A 12,314-nucleotide genomic window follows, 5' to 3' on the forward strand; every position below is an offset into this window, starting at 1 on the left:
TAAAATTAGAAGCCTGTGTGAAGGTTTTGGCATGCATCCACCAATGTTTTTCTGGTGGTGTTGGATTTGAATACCACTGCTGGGCACTTTTCAGACACATTTCATTGATGCACTGGGCCACCTAAATGGTCTGTGCATTCCTCCAGGTCAAGGTATTGGCTGTTTTGGGAAGTTTGTGCCAGTATGCTCCTGGGAAGTTCCCTCTGCTGTGGGGAGTTGGGGTAGCTCCTTGCCAGATTTTTCTAAAATTGAGGAAAACCCAAAAGTGTTCAAGTGGCTCATACACAGAGAAAAACTCAAAGAAAGTCCATGATTACTTCTCTGCAACAAATATGCAAAACACTCTGGGGAAGGGCTCAGATCTGAATGAGGGAAGAGGTGAAGGTGAGCCACAGCAACCAGAGGAGGAGGCTGAGGAAGAATAGGAAGGAGAGGGCAGTCTAAGAACCATGTCCCTTACCCTGATCACTGATCAGAGAGAAAAGAGCTACATGTAACTTGGACAACATTAAAAACCCTGAATGCAACATGGGGAGAGTATCACTGGTAAAAGAGAGGATTTAGACATTTGAGAAAGATGAGTACAGACTGACTACTAATGACCAACACAAGGAATGTTACAAAGAGCTGTGCAAAAAATGGAGCAGAGATGAAAAAACTACATCAGTACAAGGAGAGAGAACAGATCTGACATTTGTATGAAAAGTTTTAGTGGTCAGAAAGCTTAAAAAAAATTGTTGAGTGACATCACTGCAGAACCTGATGCAAGTGTGCATAAAACGTAATGTCAGAAGCCAGTCAGAAGGATTACAGTGTTGACCAAAAGGAAAGGTGACATTACTAGGAATTTGTGAGGAAAATCAGAAGAGTGAGTTCAGTAACTATTGCAGAATCTACTTTTTGAGTATGCCAGAAAAAAACATTAAGGTGCAGTAAGTAAATGGGAAGAGATGAATGGAAATAGCATTTTTAAAAAAGACTGGATGAAATTAAGATGAAGGTACAGCAAAGTCTCTTCATGTGATAAAGGGACAATTCTCTTCTCTATTCTGCTCTCGTGAGACCCTACCTGCAGTACTGAACACAGCCATAGTGTCCCCAGCATAAGAAGGGTATGGAGGCCACAAAGTTGATAAAGGCTACCTTCCCTGTGAAGACAGGCTGAGAAAGTCAGGGTGTTCAGCCCAGAGAAGAAAAGGTTGTGTGGAGAACTCATGGCAACCTTTTGGTACCTGAATGGGCTGCTGGGAAGGCAGAGAGGAGCCCTTGGTCAGGAGCTGTGGTGACAGGACAAGGAATAATGGGTTCAAACTGAAGGAGAGGAAATTTAGGTTAGATATACAGAAGAAATTCTTTCCTGTGAGGTGGCTGAGGCACTGGAACGGATTTCCCAGAGAAGCTGTGGCAGCCCCATCCCTGGCAATGTTCAAGGGGTCCCTGAGAAGCCTGGTCAAGTGGAAGGTATCCTGGCCCAGTGCAGGGCGGTTGGAATGAGTTGATCTTTAAGGTTGCTTCCAACACAAACCATTCTCCGATTCCGTAATTCTTTTATTCTATGATAAAAGACATCTCACAGAAATACAGAGACCACACTAAAATTTTCTAAAATTCTTCCCATGACTCTGGATTTTTTCACTGTCCTGCCAAAAGTCTTATGGATAATATTGACTTGAGCTGGTCTGCTGGGATAACCAGCAGGTACACCCATTTAGGCTGTGGAAGGCATTTTTCCAGAACCAGACCCTTTCAGCCTTTCCTCTTCCCATCACCTGTTTGAAATGGCACCTGCACCAGGAAATGTCCTCTGCAACACGGGTTCCTGAGCTGGTACTAGCATTGGAACAGCCCTGGCAAAAAAATACTCCTCATTTCTAGTTATTTTTGCCATTTTCAGTGCCTCCTGGCTGGCTCTGTAGGTCCTGCAGACACTTGTGTTTTGGACACTCATGCTGTACATGGTAGCCCTCTGCTCAGGCTGGCAGTGCTTCCCTGGGTGTCTCTGCTGCAGCAGGGCAGGAGGATGGGAAGGAATGGGGCATTCTCCAGAGCCAGGCTCCATGCTCAGCCCTGCATGCCCCATGCCCAGCTGGGTGCTGTCCCACTGCCTGCAGGCTCAGTGCTCACTCCTCAGCCAGGGAGCCTCTGGAATTACACTGGGTTACTTCCAGTACACACAAAAGACACAGTAAAACATCAGCATTGTGTTTACATATTCAGCACTGCAATTAGGATTCCCTATCCCACCCTGGTCCTAGGCCAGCCCATGCTCCTATCCCATGTAAATCCCCTCTCTTCCCACTCATCCCAGTGATTCCCACCCATCCACTTCTCTAAGCACCTCAAAACAAGGCCCATGCCAACAGTCCTCCTGTGCAGAAAGTATGTGTCTAATTTTTTCCAGCCAGTATCTCCAGGTTCCAAGCCTGGGAGATGACTATGGGAGTGTAAATTGCAGAGCTGAGAAGAATGAACATTGCATCACTGCTGCCATAAACACTGAGCTATTTCTTTTTGTATCAGAGTATCGAGGCACCATGAAACCAATGCCTAGCTGAGGAGATAGTCAATTGTGCTGTTGTTTGTCTGGTTCCTCTCTTTGGGGAGAAGTAAGAAACAAAGAAATGAAAGATATTTCAATTTTTGTTGGTCCCAAGGGTCATGACTTGAGGGAAGTTGCTCTTGTGGAATGGCAGACAGACACATGCAACCACTAACCCAGCAAGAGAGTAGCAGGTACTTACAAAAACAGTTCCCTGAGCCCGTGTGGTGTTGTTACTGTGTTCCCGCTCAGCCCCGTAACCTCAAGCCCAGCCACAGCCCCACAACTGTTTGCATTAAATATTCTCTCACAGCAGTATTTTTTTCATACATCCTTACCCCACAGGCCTTCCCTTTATGCCATGCTGCCACAGAACACCCTACGGCACAGCTCCAGCTCTGCCCTTCAGCCATAAAATAGTTCTCTCCTCAAACCATTTGCCAATGCCATGACCAATTAATAGGCAGGAGCATTGCACCTCTTCATCTCCAAGACCTTCGGGCATTTCACAAGTTAAATGAATCCTTTCTATTCTCCAACCCAAGTAACCATGAAAACTTTGACAGTGAAGAAAATAGGTTGCAAATACACAGTTATTTTGAATGGGCATATGCATGGCAGTCTCCCCAAATAGAGAATCTCATACTTTCAAAGCTATCAGAGACCTCCAGGCTTGCAGACCCCTGCCATCACCTGCTTCTGGTGCCCCTCTGGCAATAGGCTGAGGAATAGAAAGTTTAGAAATTGGTTACCTTGGACTAATACCCTTGCTACCCCTAAGAGCAACAGGGGACACTTTCCAGTTGCAGGAGCAGTCTGTGTGCCAAGGTCCTCACACTGGCTGGGCTGCTGTGCCTTTGGAGTGGTGCTTGGGCAAATACCCACATGACTTTTGTTATATTTTTGTCTACCCCTTCCCATTTTTCATCAAAAAAGCTTCATCAGTAAAGTTAATCCAGAAGAGGTAGTTCACTAGGAGTTCTGTGATTTCTTCCTCCTCTGCTTGCAGCCAGAGCTGCTGAATGGCTCAGCACCTGCATTCTAAGACACACTGAGCAACTGCTCTGTTGCTGGCACAGGGGTGCCAAGCAATCTCTCTCCAGGCTGACTTGGCTCTCCAAGGATGGAGGAATCATGGATGCCAGAAGGAAAACTGACAATTCTGTCCTCAAATCCCATGCTTCCTACTCCCTGCACCCAGGAGAGCAAGCAGCACAGTAAAAAGCCTCCTACTACCCAGAAATCACTGGCTGGGCTCAGCAGTCCAGCCTTCCTAAGCTGAAAGCTGCTGCCTTGTCTAAAATGCTGCCTTGGGCACAGACTGCTGGGGAGGGATGTGGAAGAGCTGCTGTGCCCATACATCTGCTTTGGAGCAGCACCCAAAGTCCCAGCTCGGATCAACTCCCTGGTCACCCTCTCCTTTGTAAACAGGCTTTTGAGCACCTGTTCCGAGATCTAAAATGGGACCTGGAATAATCCTATGGAAAAGAGTTGTGTGCTTCTCTAAACAAAGCTCTCAGCTCTATTAAAATGCTCAGCCAGACTAAAGCAGCTTTAGATCACTGGTCTTGGACAAAGATTTGTCACACGACAACAGGAAAGAAAATGTTAGCCAAAGTAATCCCAGGAAAAACACACGTAATGAAGGTTTGCAGATTCCAATGCAGCAGCTAAATCAACACCTTGCTTTGCCAAGAAAACATTGTGAAATCTGTGGTTTACTCTTTGATCCTAAGCCTTCCCTACCCATCTTTTCATAAGCAGTATCATTAGACAGAAATGATTGTAAAACTAAGATTGGTTTGTCAGTGAGCTTCTGACAAAAAAAGAAATTGTCTTGTCACGGGTGGCTGCTAGGCTATGCTGGCATACATTAACATGGTACTGAACCTTGAAGAAAAAATGGATTATCTAAATTATTACATGTGGTAGGATAATCTTTCTTGGTCTTTTTAATTAACATTTTTATGTATAGGATACAATATTTTGTAATTTTAAAAGGGGACAAGACTGAAATGAGTAACAAATCATTACAGTAAGCAGGAAGGAATACAAGGCAAAAACATCTCATTTCTTTAGATGCATGCTGTATTTATATTATTCATATTTTTCCTCTAAAATTAAATAAACCTAATGATGCCCTTTAACTCAGAAACACACTAATAAGAGTGTGAAGTTCTGAAGAACTTCTGTCTTTCCCCAGAGCAGATATTATGGAATTACACTGGAACAGTAAAATTCTCCATTCTCTACTTAAGAGAAAATTTTAAGAAAAAGCTTTTTCTTAAATCAGTATTGATTGGTGGAAAATTATAGTAGCGCCCCTAAAGTTAAAACTCTATAATGGGTGAACTTTTAGAAGTTCGGTGTGTTCTCCAATCCAAGAAGGTGTCCCCCGATGTCGCGCACGGCCGGGCCGGGCTCCTCCTCCCGGCGCCGTGTCCCAATGCCCTACATTTACATTTACAGCTCCCCTGATGGATCGCAGGGCCCCGGGAGCCAGCCAGGAGCTCTCCCCGGCTGTGCCAGCGCCGGGGCCAGCCTGACCCTGGGGCTCTGGGGATCGGCAGCGCTGCAGAGCCGCAGCAGCTCCCGGGGGACACCTGGGTGCGCTCCCGGGGCCTCCCGCACCTCCGGGATGCGCCCCGCAGCCCCCGGGGGGACCAGGCTGGACCAGATCTGAGAGGCCTTGGGGGGGTGGGGGCAGTGTATCGGGAGCTGGACACAGATTCCAAAGGAGGCTCCAACCCCCGATGTGGTCCAAGATGTTTATTCCATAGGAGGAAGGGGGAAAGAGAGAGAACCAGGCAGGGACAGAGCCTTATCCAGGCTCAGTACAGGAGGGGCTACTTGGCTCCCAGCCAGTTGATTCAGGAAAGGAAGGAAGGGTCAAACTAACAGGTCACAGCTACTGGGGTCTCTGGGGAGGGGAAAACCATTCCCCAGAGCAATACAACACTCCCGTGAGGAACAGCGGTGCTCGGGGGCAGCGCCGGCCCCTCGGCTCCCTGCTGAAGGTGGCAGAGTCCTGCTGTGCCCCACGGGCAGCTCTGTGCCACGCTCGGGCTCCCTGGTGAGGGTGGCAGAGTCCTGCTGTGCCCCACGGGCAGCTCTGTGCCACGCTCGGGCTCCCTGGTGAGGGTGGCAGAGTCCTGCTGTGCCCCACGGGCAGCTCTGTGCCACGCTCAGAGCCCGCCCGGGGTGCGCAGCGGGAGCCGCAAGCGGCTGGGGATGCGGAGGGCAGAGCAGAGCCCGGCACGTCCCGCCCGGGCTGCATGGCACGGGAGGAGGCGAGCTGGCTCTGCAGACTGTCCGTGCTTTTCTGGCCTCCGCTTACGGCTGCGGCTGTGTTAACCTAAGATAACTCTGATCAGCTTAAAAACCAAGCTAGCAAAGGCACAGGCTTCTAACAGCAGAGCTCCTTCAAATTTGGTATACAGGTAGTCAAAACACACTCAGATAATTCCCTTCCTCAAGAGGAAATATTACAACTTTTTCAGCACTTCCTCTTTTTATATTTGAAATCTTTGCACTTCACGCAATACCTTTATTTGCATGCGGATGGTAACAACTCACCTCCACTGTTTCTAACTTTAGGTCATTCATAATTCACTTACGTAAAAGGCAATAACGGTTTTTGCTACTGGCAATAATTAGCAAAATGTACATTTCTACAGCGTGATTTCTGCTCAGATAAATATTTTCCCACCTGCTCAGCTACTTAGCTGAAAATCTACCAACTCAATTTTTCCGTAGGCTGCAGGTAGCTGGCAGCTGTGAAGCAGGGAAGCAGGGCTCATCCACATCCCCAAGCTCCCTGGCTCACACCATGTGGTTCTAGTGGATCCATGGCAGGGGCTGGAATGAGATGGTGTTTAAGGTCTTTCAACCCAAGCCATTCTATGATCCTGTGATTCATACAGAGTCAAGATTAAAGACTCTTCCTCTATAAGTAATGTTGAATTCTCTTGCCTAACAATGCTACCTAAGGACCAGTTTAAATTTCTTGCAAAAGAGACAGTAAGACACCCTTCTGAAAAACTGCAAACATTAAATTTTTTTTAACAATATTTTAAAACTTAATGAAGCTTCAGTTGCTGTAATGATGTGGAACTAACTGAGAACTATAGTCCATTTTTTTTAAACCAATATTGAGGTTCACCAGACATTCACCGTTCTTTCCACCATTAAATGGCAAGTTTAAATGTCAGGTTTGAGCTAAAAAAGTAGCTGTGGAAGAAAAGGGTCACCTGGAAAATCAGATGGATGTAGATGCTGTTTTTTACAGGAGAGCATTTGTATGTAGATGTATTAAATCAAATTGCACTTTGACCAAAAGTTATGTATTTGTTTATTGAAAAGATGTAGATTTCTGGTTCTTTCCAGTTTACTTCTTTCCCCTAGACCAAGCAAGGCTCAGCTTTCAGCAGTCACTTGTCAGTTAACCAATTCCCCCCTTTATTGTGTCAGAATAGGAAACACAATAATTAATTACAAAAACTTTGGGATAAGTTTATTCCTGGAATAAGCTTATGTTCCAAGAGTAACAATATTTGCCAATGCCATCCTTATTTTTTTGATAATTAGACAAGCTAGTAAATGACCCCATGTAAACCAGTGGTAGAAACTGTACCATATGATGGTCAAAAAAAGAAGACAGTCTGTGATCTGCTGAGTGCCCTATACAGAGTGTCACTCCTTCTTGAAAAGAGTCCTGCTCCCTTCTCCTGTTACCAGCTCCAGAAAAAAAAAAAATCTCATTTGGCTTCAGAAAGTTGAAACTGGACTTCATTCTTTTGCTCTGGGTCCACATGGGTTTCTGGTCTGATAGACTCAGTCCTGCAGAGAAGCAAACAAAGCAGCCTGGTGCAAGTCAGCAAGTGGTGAGGGTACAGGGCATGCTGACCATCACATTGGCTTCTCTGCCTGAGGTCTTCCCAAGTAAGGCTGAGAGGCTTTACAACCCAAGAAGGAGATCCGTGTTGCCAGCTAGCAGAATGCCACCACAAGGAAGGTAAGGAAGGACCACGCTGATTTTGGGGCCAACATTTCTAAGCTTCACACAGTCAAAAAATCAAAGCAGAATTCGGTCACAGCTCTGGAGCATCACTCAGAGTGTGAACTCATCACAGTTAGGTATGTGCAAAGAACTAGCTGAGATCTACAGGCCTCATGAGAAATAAAAGTCAGCGTTGCCTTAGACATCAGTCAGAGACTAGGTTCATTTCCCATGGTTTGGGATCACACTGTGAGCTTTTCAGATGCCTATTCAACAAATATTATGATTAGACTCAAGAACTCAAACTTTAGTCCAGGCAGAGTCCCATTAACACCAAACAAGCTCTAAAACATGGACCTCTACATAATTCACTGCAATGGCAGCTTCCTCCAGTTCCCAGCTCCTGCCAAGCAGAACAGCTCTCCTTCATTTCAAGAGCTGCTTTGTTGGTCAGGCTTTGTTAAGCTGTGGGACAAATGTCTGAGCTATGGCGCTGTTGCTCTGGCCAAGGCTGTGTTCCTTACCTCGTGTACCAGAACCTGGCAGCAGCAGCACATCAAGGTGCACAGAGAACACATCAAATATCACTGAGCACAACAGGCCTGCATTTCTTCTAGCATGGACCTGATTCCTGACGTCCAATTATGGAGATCAAAGGTATAATTTACTTAGAGGAAGAATTATTTTTGCATAAACAGCCACTAGCTAATAATACAGAGAAGATGCTAATAAATTCTAATGGGTGGCAGAGCAGACAACAGTAGACAAGTGACCTGAGCATCTTGCTACATAAAATTAAACAAGAGGGAGTCTGATGCTGATGACAAAACCTTTTTGTGAGTAATGCTGGCAAAATCTTTTCGAGAATAACTCAACTCTAAGTTAGAAAAAGTGAGATTCTTCTTCCCTACCTGAAACTAACTTTAGGACCTTCTTTGCATCTTCACAAACAACAAGAAATGGAAGTAACTGCTGCTATTTTGTTTCAAACACTGATTATCTTGAGGACAGAAAAGGAGGAACGTTTGTCTGTTGTCTTGAAAAACCTGCAATAGTGTAAGGTGTTGACGAAAGGCTATCCTTCTTCCAGGGAGGAGGAAAGGACTGTTCTGACTGGGGAAGGCTTGTTACAGCTGTCCTCAACTGCCATGGCTGGTACCCACTGCATTTCTTTTGGTTCTTACCTACAGCTGCATTCCTGGCCTCAGCCCTTCAGTTTCATTTGGATGCATCTCATCTTGGGCTATAAAATCTTAAAATATGAGTGATGTGTCAGCTTGCTCTGCCTGCTGCTTTGGGAGTGACCATACTGCACCCCCAGACTGCAATTCAGTTGTTTCAAATAGACCAAACACTAATTTAAATAGCAGCCTTCCTCCACCACTCCCTCAAAAGCTAATGAGCAGGGCATCAAAGATTCTTGAGCTCAACTTGCCCATCCACACATCGGGGTGACCTCCATAGCCTGTAGCACACGTGGGAGCAATATAACAACCAGACTTCAAATACTGAACCCAAATAATTTGGCATTTACAGCTTGGCCAGCTGGGACCTCTCTGTTATACAAGCTGAAAGCATGGTTTGGAGTCACTCATCTGGATTGTTAGCACATTGCCTGACTATCCCGAAGGAAACAATACATGGAAGCAGCAGTTTTTCTAGAAAGATCCCAGTGACTTAAAATACATGCAAAAACCCTCTGAGAGCAAAAGATGGACAGGTAATAAATGCAACACTGTAGGGTAACACTGCAATCGTCTCTAAAAAATTTTCAAGAGTGAGGGTATGAGACAGGCCAGCTTCACAAAATCACCATTGTTTGCTGACTTTGAACAACTGCAGCTGCCCAGAGGGAGGGATATGAGAAGTCTCAGCAGTAGTTTTTGAAATGGAAGGTGGCGCTGGTTCAGCAGAGGAAGTAAACTGCAATGAAACAAAGATTCCAGTTTGCAGTTTACAGAAAATCTGATCCAAAAGTTCTGTATGTATTTTCAAAAACTGAAATCCCATTTGTTCCCCCATAGCTAAATTAAGAACGTGCTATTTTGAGCAAGTGAACCTTATCCCAATGTACTGAAAACACAGACAAAAATCCAGCAACTTTCCAGGGTTGACAAGATTATCTCAGGCTTCAGCTATCTTGCTTTGCACTGTGCTAGAAAACAGCTGATGGTAAGATGAGCCCTGATACGTGTCCAGCTGCAGTCCCCACCCCTGCTCCCACACCAAGGAACTGTCTCTGCTACCCAGCAGGGCCCTCTGTGCTCTGAGGTGTTTTCTGTAGTGCTTATTGGGATGCACAGTGGAAGAATTGCAGTGTTTTTCTACTTGAAGGAGTCAAAACCTTGCCAAGACCTTTCTTCTGCTGTTGTGTCCTTGCTCTCTTGGAGGCAGCACCTTTAAGAAGGTTCTCTCCGATGAAGGAACGCTGCCCCACAGCCCTCAGGAAGCATGGTGAGGCCTGGAGATGCAGCTGTCAACATGTTCTTGGGTGGCTTCAGCTTTGAAAGCTGCCTGGAGTGTAACAAGTGGAATAGCCTGGAACAGGAGACACTTGGTCACAGAACACACAGACTTGGAGTATCATTTGTGGCAGCAAAATGGACATGGTCTGGAATAAGAGGAAGAAGAGAAACAACAAGGACCACTTTGTATGAGCTCCAGGTCAGAGATATGAAGTCACTGCCATCTGCAAGTTCAGCAACCTGCTCATTACTTAGAGTAGGAAGTTTCTAGATCCCATTGTGATACCATTGTGGCTCCTCTCAGACTCATCTGGTCCCTAAGGTCTCTGTTAGCTAAAAGTACAAGGATGTGGGAAGCAAAATAAGTAACAAGAACTGTCAGGAATAGGTTCCTGTATTTCTACCTTTGTTTAAAGAATGCCTCAGCTCCTTGCTCTTGATCCATTCTTGGTGGGTGTGATTTCTTCTGTCCCTCCTCTTAGTCATGGTCCCAAGTCCATGACTTTTTCCTGGGACAGCCTGAATCTTTCACTTTACAAGATGGGAACCAGGACTCCTGGCTAGTCTAGGCAGATTCATGTGTCGAGGTCAAACTTTACAGGGCTGAAATGCCACAGTGATGAGATCCTGGATTCAGGAACAGACAGTTGAAAATGAGCAACATTTAAACAGGGAGCATGGTCAAGGGGGTAGAGAAGACACAGAGGTGAGGAAGTCATGGCAGGATGGAATGCAGCCTCTGAACTCAGCTCAAATGCACTGTGCAGATTCACAGGTACCAGCAGCAGCCTGTGATGTTACAGGGCTCTGTAAACTTGCTATGACACAAGAGAGGGATATACATTATTGGCACAGTAATTCCAGCCAGGTAGTTCTCTCAAGCTGATACAGAGCATACACAATATGTTCAGTATTCCTAAGATAGGAATAGACAAACCAGTCATGAACAGACAAGCCTTCAGCTCTTACCAGTTCATTTAGCTAGCAGGTAATTCTTTACTGAAAACAGTATGAGAGTGCAGACAGAACAAGTCCCTAAAGGCCAAATAGAAGAATGTATCTGGAAGCTTCTACCATGAAGTAACAAACTGGATTTACCCCAGGATTAAATAACATGTTGCTACTGCAGTCTTGGGCCAGAGAGCACCTCAGGAGAGCAGCTGCCTGGTTGCTGTTCCCTTATACCTGCAAAGACACAACACTCACCTCAGCATTGTCCTCATGCTAGCCCAGAGAATGAAATTAGTTACTACATTTGCAGATTAATCCCTGAGCAAGGGATTCTCTGAACACAGGGCAGCCCAATGTGGGGCACAGAGGGCTCAGATTTTCACTGGGATGTACTAGACTGAATTTATAGCTGTTATTGCAGTTCAGCTAGTAATGAGCAGGCTGCTGTGCCTGTCACAGGACTTGCTTGCCTGCCTGTAAATTACATTCTGGTGCTCATTGGTAGTCCCTGCTGCTGTGCTGCTGATGCACTGTGCACTGTGTTGTGCCTGGGAGCACTTTGGTGACAGCCATGGTGATGGACCTGGGCTGGCAGGTGGCCAGGGCATCGCTGCTGTGTCTGTGCTGCTGCACTGGGCAGGCTGGAACTCCGGTGGGAACTGGGGTGGAAGGGACTGTGACCTGCAGGGACCTGGGGTGGAGACTGTAATGGCTACACCTTTGTTGTAAGCCATGATTTGAGTTGTATGTTACGGGAATTAGTGTAACAGGAATCACCCAAATGAATGGAGGGAAAGCCTCCAAAGAAGCAGCTGCAGGGCAGAACTGACCTGACCTAAGATGGCCTTGGTGCCCAGGACCTCTCCCTTACACAGCACCTTGCCTGTCCCAAGTCACCACCAGAACAGATGGAGCCCAAAGTCACGAAGTAAATTAACTGAAAGGACATTTTATGGACATTTGGGGAGATTTTGTGGGCATTTTTCAAGGGAAGCACACAGACTAAGGGATTGACATCTGTGCATTATATCCAAGGGTGGGAGGTGGGGTGGTGATTAACGAGGGTGCACTGAGGAGTGTGGGACCTGAGCATGATGAGAATGATATGGAGTATGGGTGGAATGTGTTTGTTTTGTTTGGGGTAGGGTTGATTTTCTTCACAGTGGCTAGTATGGGGCTTTGGTTGGATTTGGACAGGGTTGATAATACAGAGGTGATTTTGTTATTGCTGAGCAGGGCTTACACAGAGCCAAGGCCTTTTCTGCTTTTTGTACTGCCCCACCAGTGGGAAGGCTGGGAGTGCCTGGAAAGTTGAGAGGAGACAAAGCCAGGACAGGGGACCCCAACTGTGTGGGGAATA

The sequence above is a fragment of the Lonchura striata genome, chromosome 10 (genome assembly GCF_046129695.1).
Source record: "Lonchura striata isolate bLonStr1 chromosome 10, bLonStr1.mat, whole genome shotgun sequence".
Lineage (NCBI taxonomy): Eukaryota > Metazoa > Chordata > Aves > Passeriformes > Estrildidae > Lonchura > Lonchura striata.